A 12,668-nucleotide genomic window follows, 5' to 3' on the forward strand; every position below is an offset into this window, starting at 1 on the left:
CAGTGGCGAGATGCTGCCCCTGGCATTCTTCAGCACCAAGGTGCCAGTTGGCGAGCGGCACACACTTGCAGATGCCATCTTGGAGCACATTTGCTGACCTCCCCATGCAAGCCCCACAGCTCCGCTTTGGCAATGGCTTCGGCAAGCCGAAGTTCCCAACCCTGTCACCGACTACCAGCTTGGCTGACCTCGCCAACCCAGACTGCTGGTTCGGCATGCATCAGCTGCAAATCCATCCATAAATGTTGTTCTATTGAAAATAAATGTTCTCAAAAACAATTTCTTGCGTTTTTTTAAATTGATAGAATAACAAATAGGTACCATATGACACATTTACAATACAACTAACATATAACACACATATTACATAAAATCTTCAAATTAATTTATTCAAGTTCAATCTTTTTCTTTTAGGAAAAGAAAAGATTTACCATTTCCTATTTTTAGTTTTATCAATTCTATTTTGACTTCTGTTTAAATTGATTTATAAACTGTAAACTTAATATTATTGTTTCGTTTCTATTTGAGTTATCTGTTATATCAGTACAACAAAATTCTAAGAAGTCCTATTAAGTTCTCAATTTATCTTGAATTAGGCCAATTTAAACATCCTATGTTACATCCTATGTTACACCTCAGCTAAACCAGTGAGTGGCTGGATAGCATTAGCACATTACAACCATATGCTTCACTAACATACACAGGGAAAATAATATGCATACAATGCGATACAATGAATAGCAAGTATAGTATTAAAATGTCAAAAGAACACATTCTATACATACTGTGAATGTAATGGTGGTAATCCAGTTCGGTTTGTGGTAACTGACTTATTAACAAGTTCAGACGGATTCTTTCTTACGACCACGTTGTGCAGTTCGTAAATTCCACTTGAGGTAGAAACAGTCTGTAGATATGAGATGTTCACTCTTACCACGAAATCCTATGTATACGCAAACTTCTAGTCGAAGTAATGAAGGTTCCTGTCAATCCGACAGTTCGCTGGACGAAAGGATTGATGCTCGTGACAAAAAAACAGGTGCTCTCTGTTCAGTGTGGTTACTCGCTGGTAAGGCTCGCAATCTACTCTCCTGCAAACATGGAGCTAGGATGTTAGCATGGATGCTTAGCTCCACGCGATTTCTCAGAAACTCTCAATAACTTTTTAAGGGTAAAAAAAAAACACAGTAAAGCAACTGGTCAGCGAAAAGCAGTACGATTGTTACGAGCAGTGTGGTACAAGACAGTTGAAACGCTTCAGAGATAACACACAATGCATAGCATTTCCATGCCTGAGAGTGCAGAGGCGTCCATGTTTGAGGAGAGCTGTGTCTGTGTTACCAATCCAGAGCTACATGAGGAGCTGGCTGAATTACAACAGCTGGCGGGGAAACTGTGGACAGAGAACAAACAACTGGTGGAAACAGTGGATGATGGAAAGGAAATCTACCACTGCACTACCTACTATGAGCTAACACAGAAGACAGCTGAGTTTGAGGATCTAAGAGGAGGTACAACCTTATTCGTGGTGGCTGAAAGTATTTTGTTTTACTGTGGTCGTTGTTGTAGGTTTCCTTATTTTTGGATCTGTCCTGACCAGCGGACTGGGTGACAACTGTCACTCTGACTACCATTTTTTACAGCTGACACCGATCTCTTCCCAACTCCCTTTTAAACAAGACAGAAAACCTCCATCAAGGGTATTTATTTGAAATTCCAAGAAGTCCAGTTCGATAAAATTTCCTGAAGCAAAGGACTGAAACATCATGTGTAATGTGTTGTGATTCAGTGTGTAACCCTTACTACTAGTTGCAGTTACGTAGGTAAACAGGACCAGAGTCAAGGTTCGTAGGAGCAATAAAATAATTAAACAATGGAAATATACATATAGTGAACACACCACAGACCATAGAATTAGTTGAAATGCCGGCTTCTTTTATATAACAATAGAACAACTGAGTTGTTTTAGATAGAATAACAAATAGGTACCATATGACACATTTACAATAAAACTAACATATAACACACATATTACATACAAATCTTCAAATGAATTTAATTCAAGTTCAGTCGTTTTCTTTTAGGAAAAGAAAAGATTTACCATTTCCTATTTTTAATTTTATCAATTCTATTTTGACTTCTGTTTAAATTGATTTTTAAATTGTAAACTTAATATTATTGTTGAGTTTCTTTTTGAGTTATCTGTTATATCAGTACAACAAAATTCTAAGAAGTTCTATTAAGTTCTCAATTTATCTTGAATTAGGCCTTTTTAAACAACTAGTTTTACTTTCCTATGTTACACCTCAGCTAAACCAGTGAGTGGCTGGATAGCATTAAACCAGCACAACCATATGCTTCACTAACATACACAGGGAAAATAATATGCATACAATGTGATACAATCAATAGCAAGTATAGTATTAAAATGTCAAAAGAACACATTCTAAACATACTGTGAATGTAATGGTGGTAATCCAGTTCGGTTTGTGGTAACTGACTTCTTAACAAGTTCAGACGGATTCTTTCTTACGACCACGTTGTGCAGTTCGTAAATTCCACTTGAGGTAGAAACAGTCTGTAGATGTGAGATGTTCACTCTTACTACGAAATCCTATGTATACGCGAACTTCTAGTCGAAGTAATGAAGGTTCCTGTCAATCCGACAGTTCGCTGGACGAAAGGATTGATGCTTGTGACAAAAAAACAGGTGCTCTCTGTTCAGTGTGGTTACTCGCTGGGAAGGGTGCGGTCACTCGCAGGTAAGGCTCGCAATCTACTCTTCTGCAAGCATGGAGCTAGGATGTTAGCATGGATGCTTAGCTCCACGCGATTTCTCAGAGACTCTCAATAACTTTTTAAGGCTAAAAAAACAACACTGCATAGCATTTCCATGCCTGAGAGTGCAGAGGCGTCCATGTTTGAGGAGAGCTGTGTCTGTGTTACCAATCCAGAGCTACATGAGGAGCTGGCTGAATTACAGCAGCTGGCGGGGAAACTGGACCGAGAACAAACAACTGGTGGAAACAGTGGATGATGGAAAGGAAATCTACCACTGCACTACCTACTATGAGCTAACACAGAAGACAGCTGAGCTTGAGGACTTAAGAGGAGGTACAACCTTATTCGTGGTGGCTGAAAGTATTTTGTTTTACTGTGGTCGTTGTTGTAGGTTTCCTTATTTTTGGATCTGTCCTGACCAGCGGACTGGGTGACAACTGCCACTCTGACTACCATTTTTTACAGCTGACACCGATCTCTTCCCTACTCCCTTTTAAACAAGACAGAAAACCTCCATCAAGGGTATTTATTTGAAATTCCAAGAAGTCCAGTTCGATAAAATTTCCTGAAGCAAAGGACTGAAACATCATGTGTAATGTGTTGTGATTCAGTGTGTAACCCTTACTACTAGTTGCAGTTACGTAGGTAAACAGGACCAGAGTCAAGGTTCGTAGGAGCAATAAAATAATTAAACAATGGAAATATACATATAGTGAACACACCACAGACCATAGAATTAGTTGAAATGCCGGCTTCTTTTATATAACAATAGAACTGAGTTGTTTTAGATAGAATAACAAATAGGTACCATATGACACATTTACAATAAAACTAACATATAACACACATATTACATACAAATCTTCAAATGAATTTAATTCAAGTTCAGTCGTTTTCTTTTAGAAAAAGAAAAGATTTACCATTTCCTATTTTTAGTTTTATCAATTCTATTTTGACTTCTGTTTAAATTGATTTTTAAATTGTAAACTTAATATTATTGTTGAGTTTCTTTTTGAGTTATCTGTTATATCAGTAAAACAAAATTCTAAGAAGTTCTATTAAGTTCTCAATTTATCTTGAATTAGGCCTTTTTAAACAACTAGTTTTACTTTCCTATGTTACACCTCAGCTAAACCAGTGAGTGGCTGGATAGCATTAGCACAGCACAACCATATGCTTCACTAACATACACAGGGAAAATAATATGCATACAATGCGATACAATCAATAGCAAGTATAGTATTAAAATGTCAAAAGAACACATTCTAAACATACTGTGAATGTAATGGTGGTAATCCAGTTCGGTTTGTGGTAACTGACTTGTTAACCAGTTCAGACGGATTCTTTCTTACGACCACGTTGTGAAGTTCGTAAATTCCACTTGAGGTAGAAACAGTCTGTAGATATGAGATGTTCACTCTTACTACGAAATCGTTATCAGATTTTTTGTGTAGATGTGTGAACCCTGTGACCTGTTGAAAGGTGCAGGGATTCATACGATTCAACGTTGAGTAGTACAACATCAGTAGCTGCTGATTAAGTTGAGAGTTATAGTAGATCTTGGAGCGGAAAATGTCCGCTAGCCGCTAAGCTAACGGCTATAACCTAAAATGCCACTGTCATTCGCTAATAGCATTAGCAGAAAAAAAGTCCGCTAGATGCTAAGCTAACAGCTATAACATAAAATGCCACTGCCATTCGCTAATAGCGTTAGCGGAAAAAAAGTCCGCTAGCCGCTAAGCTAACGGCTATAATGTAAAACGCTACTGTCATTCGCTAATAGCGTTAGCATATAAGATCTGGGAAATAGTTGTGAGCTAACCACAATTCTGTCCTTTTATGTTAATTGTGTATTGTTATATGTGAATATCACAAGCTGCCTTGCTAGCTATGTTAGTATAGAGGTTATTTGGGCAGATTTGAAGCACTGCTTTATGTTTATTAACTCTTTTCCAATAGCTGTGGAGTTTCTACTCATTGAGCTTCAGTATTAGCATTTAGTCATTATGTGCCTTACATATAAAACTAAAGGACTGATATGTGTATGAATATATGTCTTAAGTCACATTAATTCTGTTTTCATATTAATAATTTAACTTTATAGTATTCTAATTTAATGTAGCATTGAGTTTGATCTAGAAGAATAGTTGTATTGATACATTCAATATACATGCGTGACCTGTTTATAGGTCAGGTTTTTGATTTTGCCGAAGAAAAGAATTCTCCGGTGTCAGAGAGGACATCGAAGAACCAAGATTCCAGTCAACTGGATGGCGAGCCAACCTATGATCCTTCAAAAGAAATTGGACTTCCACGTTCCTCACTCCACAGTGTGGTAGGACAGACCCTGTACAAAGACGGATTGAGCCCAACAACAACTCTTTTCTTATTTTATTTATTTCTGTTTATTATTTTGGGGGAATTTTATGCTGTATACTATTGTATTCTATTGCAGTTGTGTTTAAATATAAGTTCATTTAAAGAAATTGTGTTGTGTTAATCTCATTATTGATTCTCAAGTCCAGGGCTCCTACTTACCTAGAATCTCTGATCCTGGTCCACAATAACACTCATTCTAGTGTAACCAAGGGTTACATGTACTAACGTGTATTTTGTGTTTGATTCGTTTTTGATTTTATGAGGCAGTTATTTAAAAATGTGTGCACCGTGTCCACATAGTTCATCTGCTAAACACAACACAACAAGTGAACAGTAAGGACATCAGGGTTAAAGTGACCAGAACGATCATGATCTGACTGACACTATAGATTAATAACTAAATACAGGTGGTTATCAGTTTTTGTGAGAGACACAGACGGACACAGACTGCAGACAGAAGTGTTAGAAGTACTTTCCCTCGATTATCACACGTAGAGATTTTTTAAACTTCATTGTTGACGAAGAAGCTATGCCCTGTTTATCTCAGAAGATAAATATCATTTCTGCAGGTTTTTATAAAAATCTAAAGTTTGAATCATGTATAATTACTTTTCCTTTTATTCAAGGAACAAGTGGATATTGCCATGAAGCGCATTCTGACCCTTCGTGCGCTCCCTGTGTACCTACAGGAGGATGTCTCACAATTCTTCAACACCTTCTGTGTAAGTACTCAATTCACGCTCTGAAATGTCAATATCAGTTACTACTGCAAGTATGACAAATTGTATAGAAAACCAACTTGAATACCTCTTGCAGCATTTTAGCAATTCAAATGCACTAGATTTGTATTTTTTTGTTCATCTTAATTCAATGTGCAAGTTATTGTTGACTGTTATCATGCCTCCTATACATGAAGTAATATCTTTCAAGAAATTACCCAAGTGTAAGACATTAGGATACAATCCACACTCCTCGTTTCATCCAAGAATGTATCCCTCAGTTTAGTTGAAGCTAATATATGTATTTAAAGTAAAAAAAAGAAAGAAGAATTGGATGTTTTTTCCCAGCAATAAACATATACAAGTCCCATGAAGTGACCCTTTTAATGCAGCTCAGCAAGAAAAACATTTGTAGAAAGGAAAAAAGACTTGATACAGATGATATGAACAGGTTCTCTAAACATGCATTTTGACCTGTGAGTGTTGCATCAAGACACACTAGGGGTAAAATTAACTTGTCCTTTTTTGGGAGATCACAGATGAGAATACAGTGCATGATTTGCAAACTTGCTTTTGAAATTATCCCTTTAACTGGATGGCTTGTATTTTGCAGCGGGAAGATGAGCCAGACATGTCAGACGCCCCTGTGGCTCTACTTACTCTCATTGCTGCAGTGCACTTTAATGCAGTGAGCACTTCTGTTGAGGACGAAATTGTTGTCGGTGATCTCCCCAGGTTAACAGATGCGCTCGTTCTTTGTTTTGGCTTGTTCTATGCACTGCATTTAAATTATCCACAAAAACTAATCAACACATTCACCTTCATACAGAAGATGGTGATGTGTCTTGATGATAACAAACCACTGAAACCGTTTTTTTCTTTTATTGCACTTTTAAATAACCCTTGTTTATTGTTGAAGTAAATTTGCTGAAATGGACATTTGTGGTTAATTGTTTAATAGTGAAGTTGCTGGAAATGTTTCAAGTTAATTGTTTTAATTGTTTTGTCTCTTAGTGACTTGAGTCACTGAGCAATGCAGGGAAAATGATGAACATCAGAAAACCATAGAGGAGCAGCATTTACTCACAGAGGATTTGAGTCTCCCCCTTGTCGGTCGATCCCCCTCCCCCTCTCACCTGTCGGTCGACGTCAACCTCCCCCTCTCACCTGTCGGTCGACTCCCCCTCCTCTCACCTATCGGTAGCCCCCCCCTCTCACCTGTCGGTAGCCCCCCCCCCCCACCTGTTGGTAGACCCCCCCTCACCTGTCGGTCGACCTCCTCCCTCCCTCCCTTGTTTGTAGACCCCCCCCTCACCTCAACACAGGACTGTGATCACAACTGGAAGAGGAATTGATAACATTAATTCCTCAGCAGGTGGATGAAAGTATTTTTGTTTCCTGTGATCGTTGTTGTAGGTTTCCTTATTTTTGGATAATGTGTTGTGATTCAGTCGGACCCCCCCCCCTCCTATCACCTGTCGGTCGACCCCCCTCACCCCTCCCCCTCTCAACTGTCGGTCGACCCCTCCTATCACCTGTCGGTCGACCTATTATTTATTTAAACCCTCCACTGTGTATTTTTCAATCACATTTGCAGATAATTCCCAGCAACCTTCACACTACAGGTGGGCTATTGAGGCCTGCTGTAGTGTGCAGGACTAGTCAGGTAAGTTTCGATGATATTACTGGGGAAAATATGTTAGCATGCTGATTGAGGATGGTTCATGTGTTCATCTAGCCTATTTCTATTCATTTATCCATCAATTCTAAAATATTTTTAAAGACGATTACAATTGTTGGGCCAACTATTTATATCTCTGGCATTGCATTAGTGTTTGGTTAGTATTGCATTTTTCTCATCTTATTCTACAGAACAATGCCATGTGCCACTGTAGAAGGAAAGGCTGTGTACAAATACTGTGCAAAGACCTATGTTTAGAATGACACAAAGATGCAGAAGCATATAGTCAAGTGCCCAAAGTTTCCTCAGGGCTCAAATCAGCCTATGACAAAACAAAATGTTTATATTTATGTCTGTATATGACAAGGTAAATACAGTTGGTATAAATTACCCACAAAATGTCCAGTTTATTCCCGTTAATTCCCATGGAAAGTGTCCAACTTTGAATATTCCCGGAATTTTGCAACCCTAGTAATGGTTGAAATAAAGTCGCTTCCATACAAACACCTTCACTCCACTGTATTTAATGGTGAACCATCATTACAAGAATAAAAAACGGCAAAGTGGGAAAGAGCGACTGCATGTACCATCACTGTTAAGATCAAGAGCATAACATTTTATTGTACAAGTCAATATAATCTGGAAATTACTGCAGTAGAAACATTAGAACAAACCAGGTGAATCTGCAACATTAGTACAATCCATATTACCAAGAGTTGGGATTGTGGATGAAACCTGGATCAGTTCAAGTCAAGCAGTTCACTTGGACATTATTCAGTAAAATAAGTACACACCTAATGCACACATGAGGAAAACCCAAAACCTATTTGACTTTTACTATAATGCCTCAGTTATAACAATAAACAGAAAAACAAACTCTTCATCACTCCAATTTTAAAAGCATCAAAGGGAGACAAGACAAATCAGTTACACAAAATGTTCTGCAAGTTCTCGACCACAAGAAGTACAGGCCTTGCACCAGAGGATAAAAAATAATCTAAAGATTATTCATGAAGGGAGAGGTGCCTTCTCTGCTCCAGCTTTGGCTCCTAGATGTTGGACTGGTCCAGGTCCACTTTGGATGGGAGTGGCCCAGCCTCTTCCTCTGGCCCTGTGGAGGTGACAATCAGCAGGGAGGAAGCTGGATATGGAATCAGTTTCTGCTCCTTCATGAAGTCGCCATCACCATTGATGCTCAATTTCTGAGAGACAAAAATGGAAATGACTTAAATGTTGAAATACAAAATAGCAAGAAAATCTGCCTCAAAGCTTGTCTCTGAAACTTGGGCAGCTTTCAGAGACTAACAGTACCACTTCTTTGATATTGAGCGCCCCTGTCCTTTGACTATGTCTGCCCTTTATATATACAGTCTATGTGTGTGCCACAGCCCTTTGATGTTGTCCCCTCTCAATGACCAAACAAAGAAGAAGAACAAAGTGAAATGACTATGATTTATCTAAAGCAGCAACTGGTCAGCTAAACAGCAGTACGATTGTTACGAGCAGTGTGGTACAAGACAGTTTTAACGCTTAGAGATAACACACAATGCATAGCATTACCATGCCTGAGAGTGCAGACGCGTCCATGTTTGAGGAGAGCTGTGTCTGTGTTACCAATCCAGAGCTACATGAGAAGCTGGGTGAATTACAGCAGCTGGCGGGGAAACTGTGGACAGAAAACAAAAAACTGGTGGAAACAATGGATGATGGAAAGGAAATCTATCACTGCACTACCTACTGTGAGCTAACACAGAAGACAGCTGAACTTGAGGACCTATTTAAGATGCTGCAGACAAAGAAAGATGATGTACTTGCAAGAATGCTGACTCTGCAGGAAAGCTGCAAGGGCAGTACCTGTCATGACCTTACGAAGAGGATGGCTGAATTTGAGAACCACGTTCAGATGCTGAATACGGACAACAGAAATCGGTTGGCAACACAACAGGAATACTACAACTACAGTACCTGTTTGAAGCTATCGCAGAGGTTGGCTGAATATGAGAAGCAGACATACGCTGGAGACAATCAATGATACTCTGTATGTGGCAGTGCACGATCTGCAGGAGACAGAGGAAAGTCTGAGACATGAGGCTCAACAAGCAGAGATCAGGAATTGTGAACTTCAGAAAAAGAACGAACATCAACTGAAAGAGATTTCAAGATTGAGAGCAGAGTTAAATACTCTTAAGTCCCAATCAGATGATGCTAAGGAAGCCATCAAGGATAAAGTTAAGAGAACACAGGAGCTGACTCGATCAACATATCTGATGGAGAATGAAAAGGCAGAAGTCAAAAAGTTGACCAAGGCACTGCAGAAAAGAACGGAACATGAAGAAGTCCTGAATCTGCAGAATAGAATCGTTATGGCTGAACTGGCCCGACTTGAGTCACTGAGAGACAAACGATTCAAAGAGAACGAAGCGCTAAAGACAAGCGAGCGAAATCTTTTGTGCCAACTCCATCAAGCTGATTTGCTCATCCTCCATAGAGATGAGCTCATCACAAAGAAAAGCAGGGAAAATGATGACTGTCACAAAACCATAGAGGAGCAGCATTTACTCACAGAGGATGTGAAGAAATCAGCCCGTGATCTGAAGGACCAATTGGAGGAAGCTCAGCTGGAACTTAGCAGAAAGCAAGCTGAGGACTGTGATCACAATCTGCAAGAGGAGTTATTAACAGTGATTCCTCAGGAAGAGGTAGAGCCTTATTCACTGTGGCTGAAAGTATTTTTGTTTACTTTGATCATTGTTGTAGGTTTCCTTATTTTTGGATCTGTCCTGACCAGCGGACTGGCTTACAACTGCCACCTTGACTGCCATTTTTTACTTCCTATCTCCTATCTCAACCCACCCCCCTTTTGAAAAAGACAAAACCTCCATCAAGGGTATTTATTGGAAATTCCAAGAAGTCCAGTTGGATAACATTTCCAATAATCTAATGTGTTGTGATTCAGTGCCATATATACATTTTTATTTAATGGTTTTATTTTTGTGGAAGATTGTTTTGCCGTTTCTGTTATATTCAATTTCTCTGTCTAATGTTGTGTAGATTGGGGCCTGTTATTAAATGAATGAATTGAATTTCCCGACCTTGATTATATCCACAAATCTTAATAAGTATCTGCAACGTTTTACTGCAAAGCAAAAGTTTGCTATGGTGTGTAATGGTTGAAATAAAGTCACACCCATACAAACACCTTCACTCCACTGTAATTAATGGTGAACCATCATTACAAGAATAAAAAACGGCAAAGTGGGAAAGAGCGACTGCATGTACCATCACTGTTAAGATCAAGAGCATAACATTTTATTGTACAAGTCAATATAACCTGGAAATTACTGCAGTAGAAACATTAGAACAAACCAGGTGAATCTGCAACATTAGTACAATCCATATTACCAAGAGTTGGGATTGTGGATGAAAAGTTTGTGAGAGAAGTCCTGAACGCAACCCCCCTGGTATGTGAGAGTGAAGAAGAGGACAAGAGGGAGAGACTGCATTTCTACCGACCTGCATCAAACTATCAGATGCCTGAGAAACAGGTTCCACACGAGACAAATCATCCTGCAAAGAGTTGCTGTCACAGCATGCAGAGATCAGGAATTGTGAACTTTGGAAAAAGAACAAACATTTACTGAAAGAGATTTCCAGATTGAGAGCAGAGTTATTTACTCTTAAATCCTAATCAGATGATGCTAAGGAAGCCATCGAGGATCAAGTTAAGAGAAGACAGGAGCTGACTCTGTCGACATCTCTGATGGAGAATGAAAAGGCAGAAGTCAAAAAGTGTACCAACGTACTGCAAAATACACTGTAAACACGAACAGTACTACGAACTCATAAGTATTATGGTTAGAGCACTCAAAAACAACTATTGAGTTAACCCAACAATAAACTTCTGAGGTCTGTTAACTATTGATGCTGTTTTAATTTCCAATGGTTCAAAGTTTCTGAGTGAACATCCAGATATAAATTAAAATGTATGAGTAAACCAAGGAGCGTAACGTCTGACGTCATCGACGTAACGGAGTTCAGGCTCGGTTTTCAAATAATTCAAGATGGCTACCCTGATGCGAGAGAGACAGGAGTACAGTAAAACTGCTTAAAAGTTAACGAAATAAGCCGGATTATATCCGAGGGCCGTGATATGAAAAACACTTAGCTGTTATCTACATTGCATAAATTATTAAATTTTTTATAAAAATAACATAATTATTCATAAGTATGCAGTGTCATAACTACATCTCTGACGTTTATAACAAACCAAACTCTTCAAAAATAGGTTGAAAATTTAGCAAGTTATGGTAATTTAAAAAGTACCTGCCACTAGAACACAATGTTATGGGTGAGCGAGCCGCCTGTGGCAAGACGTTCGACTCCGTTGGTCGAGACATCTAGCCTTATATATATATCTATGGTTCCAATAATAAAATCACCAAACCTGTTCAGGATCTCCCTTCAGACCTTCCCCTTTAAATAGTCCTTTGTTTTTTGTTAGCGAGAGGAGGTTTTTGGGTTGAGCTGTGGCAGAGCTCTGATGGTTTTGCTTGGGTGTTTGCTGGTGCATTGATTTAGTTTTACCTGTATTATTTGAGTTGTTAGCCGCCTATTTTTAGTTTTGTCTTTGTCTTTGTCAACTTTTTTTGTTGTGCGCACAGGGACAAAAGACTAAGACTAAATCAAAAAAAGCTGCCAAAATTAACACTGGTATGGATGGAAGATCTCCTTGAAATTCAAGATGGGGAATTATCGTACCAAGCTTGCCAGATCTGGGTGTGCAGAGGTGCTGGTCAATACAGGCAGGAAGAGCCAAACCAACCCTTTAAGCCAACCACCCCATTGCAAAATCAAACAAGCCAAATGAGCTGAGGTGAACTTTCTACCCAACTTTTCACGCGGAGAGAACCAGGCCAGTTTGGAGCAAATGCGACTTCAAATCCTGCAAGAAGTTGTCAAGACAGAAAGAGACTATGTTCTGATTGAGAATCGAATGCAGTCGACCTTTTCCCTTCGTCGCAAAGACATTGTCGAGGGAAATCCTCAGGTGGGGGACTTTTTGGAGAGATGGCCAGTCCTACGTGTTCAGATGCAGGTAAAAACTGTTC

The 12,668-nt window shown here is 39.1% G+C and overlaps 1 long non-coding RNA gene across 1 annotated transcript; it reads right to left on the reverse strand.

Moving 5' to 3' along the window:
- Positions 1-8,068: 8,068 nt before the first annotated feature.
- Positions 8,069-10,459, reverse strand: LOC128454698 (uncharacterized). The gene is made up of 3 exons (XR_008341640.1): positions 10,124-10,459; positions 9,121-9,226; positions 8,069-8,762 (listed from the first exon to the last, which is right to left on the reverse strand). It is a non-coding gene; the product is annotated as an uncharacterized LOC128454698 (long non-coding RNA).
- Positions 10,460-12,668: the final 2,209 nt, after the last annotated feature.

This window comes from Pleuronectes platessa, chromosome 13, assembly GCF_947347685.1.
Source record: "Pleuronectes platessa chromosome 13, fPlePla1.1, whole genome shotgun sequence".
In the NCBI taxonomy this organism is placed as follows: domain Eukaryota; kingdom Metazoa; phylum Chordata; class Actinopteri; order Pleuronectiformes; family Pleuronectidae; genus Pleuronectes; species Pleuronectes platessa.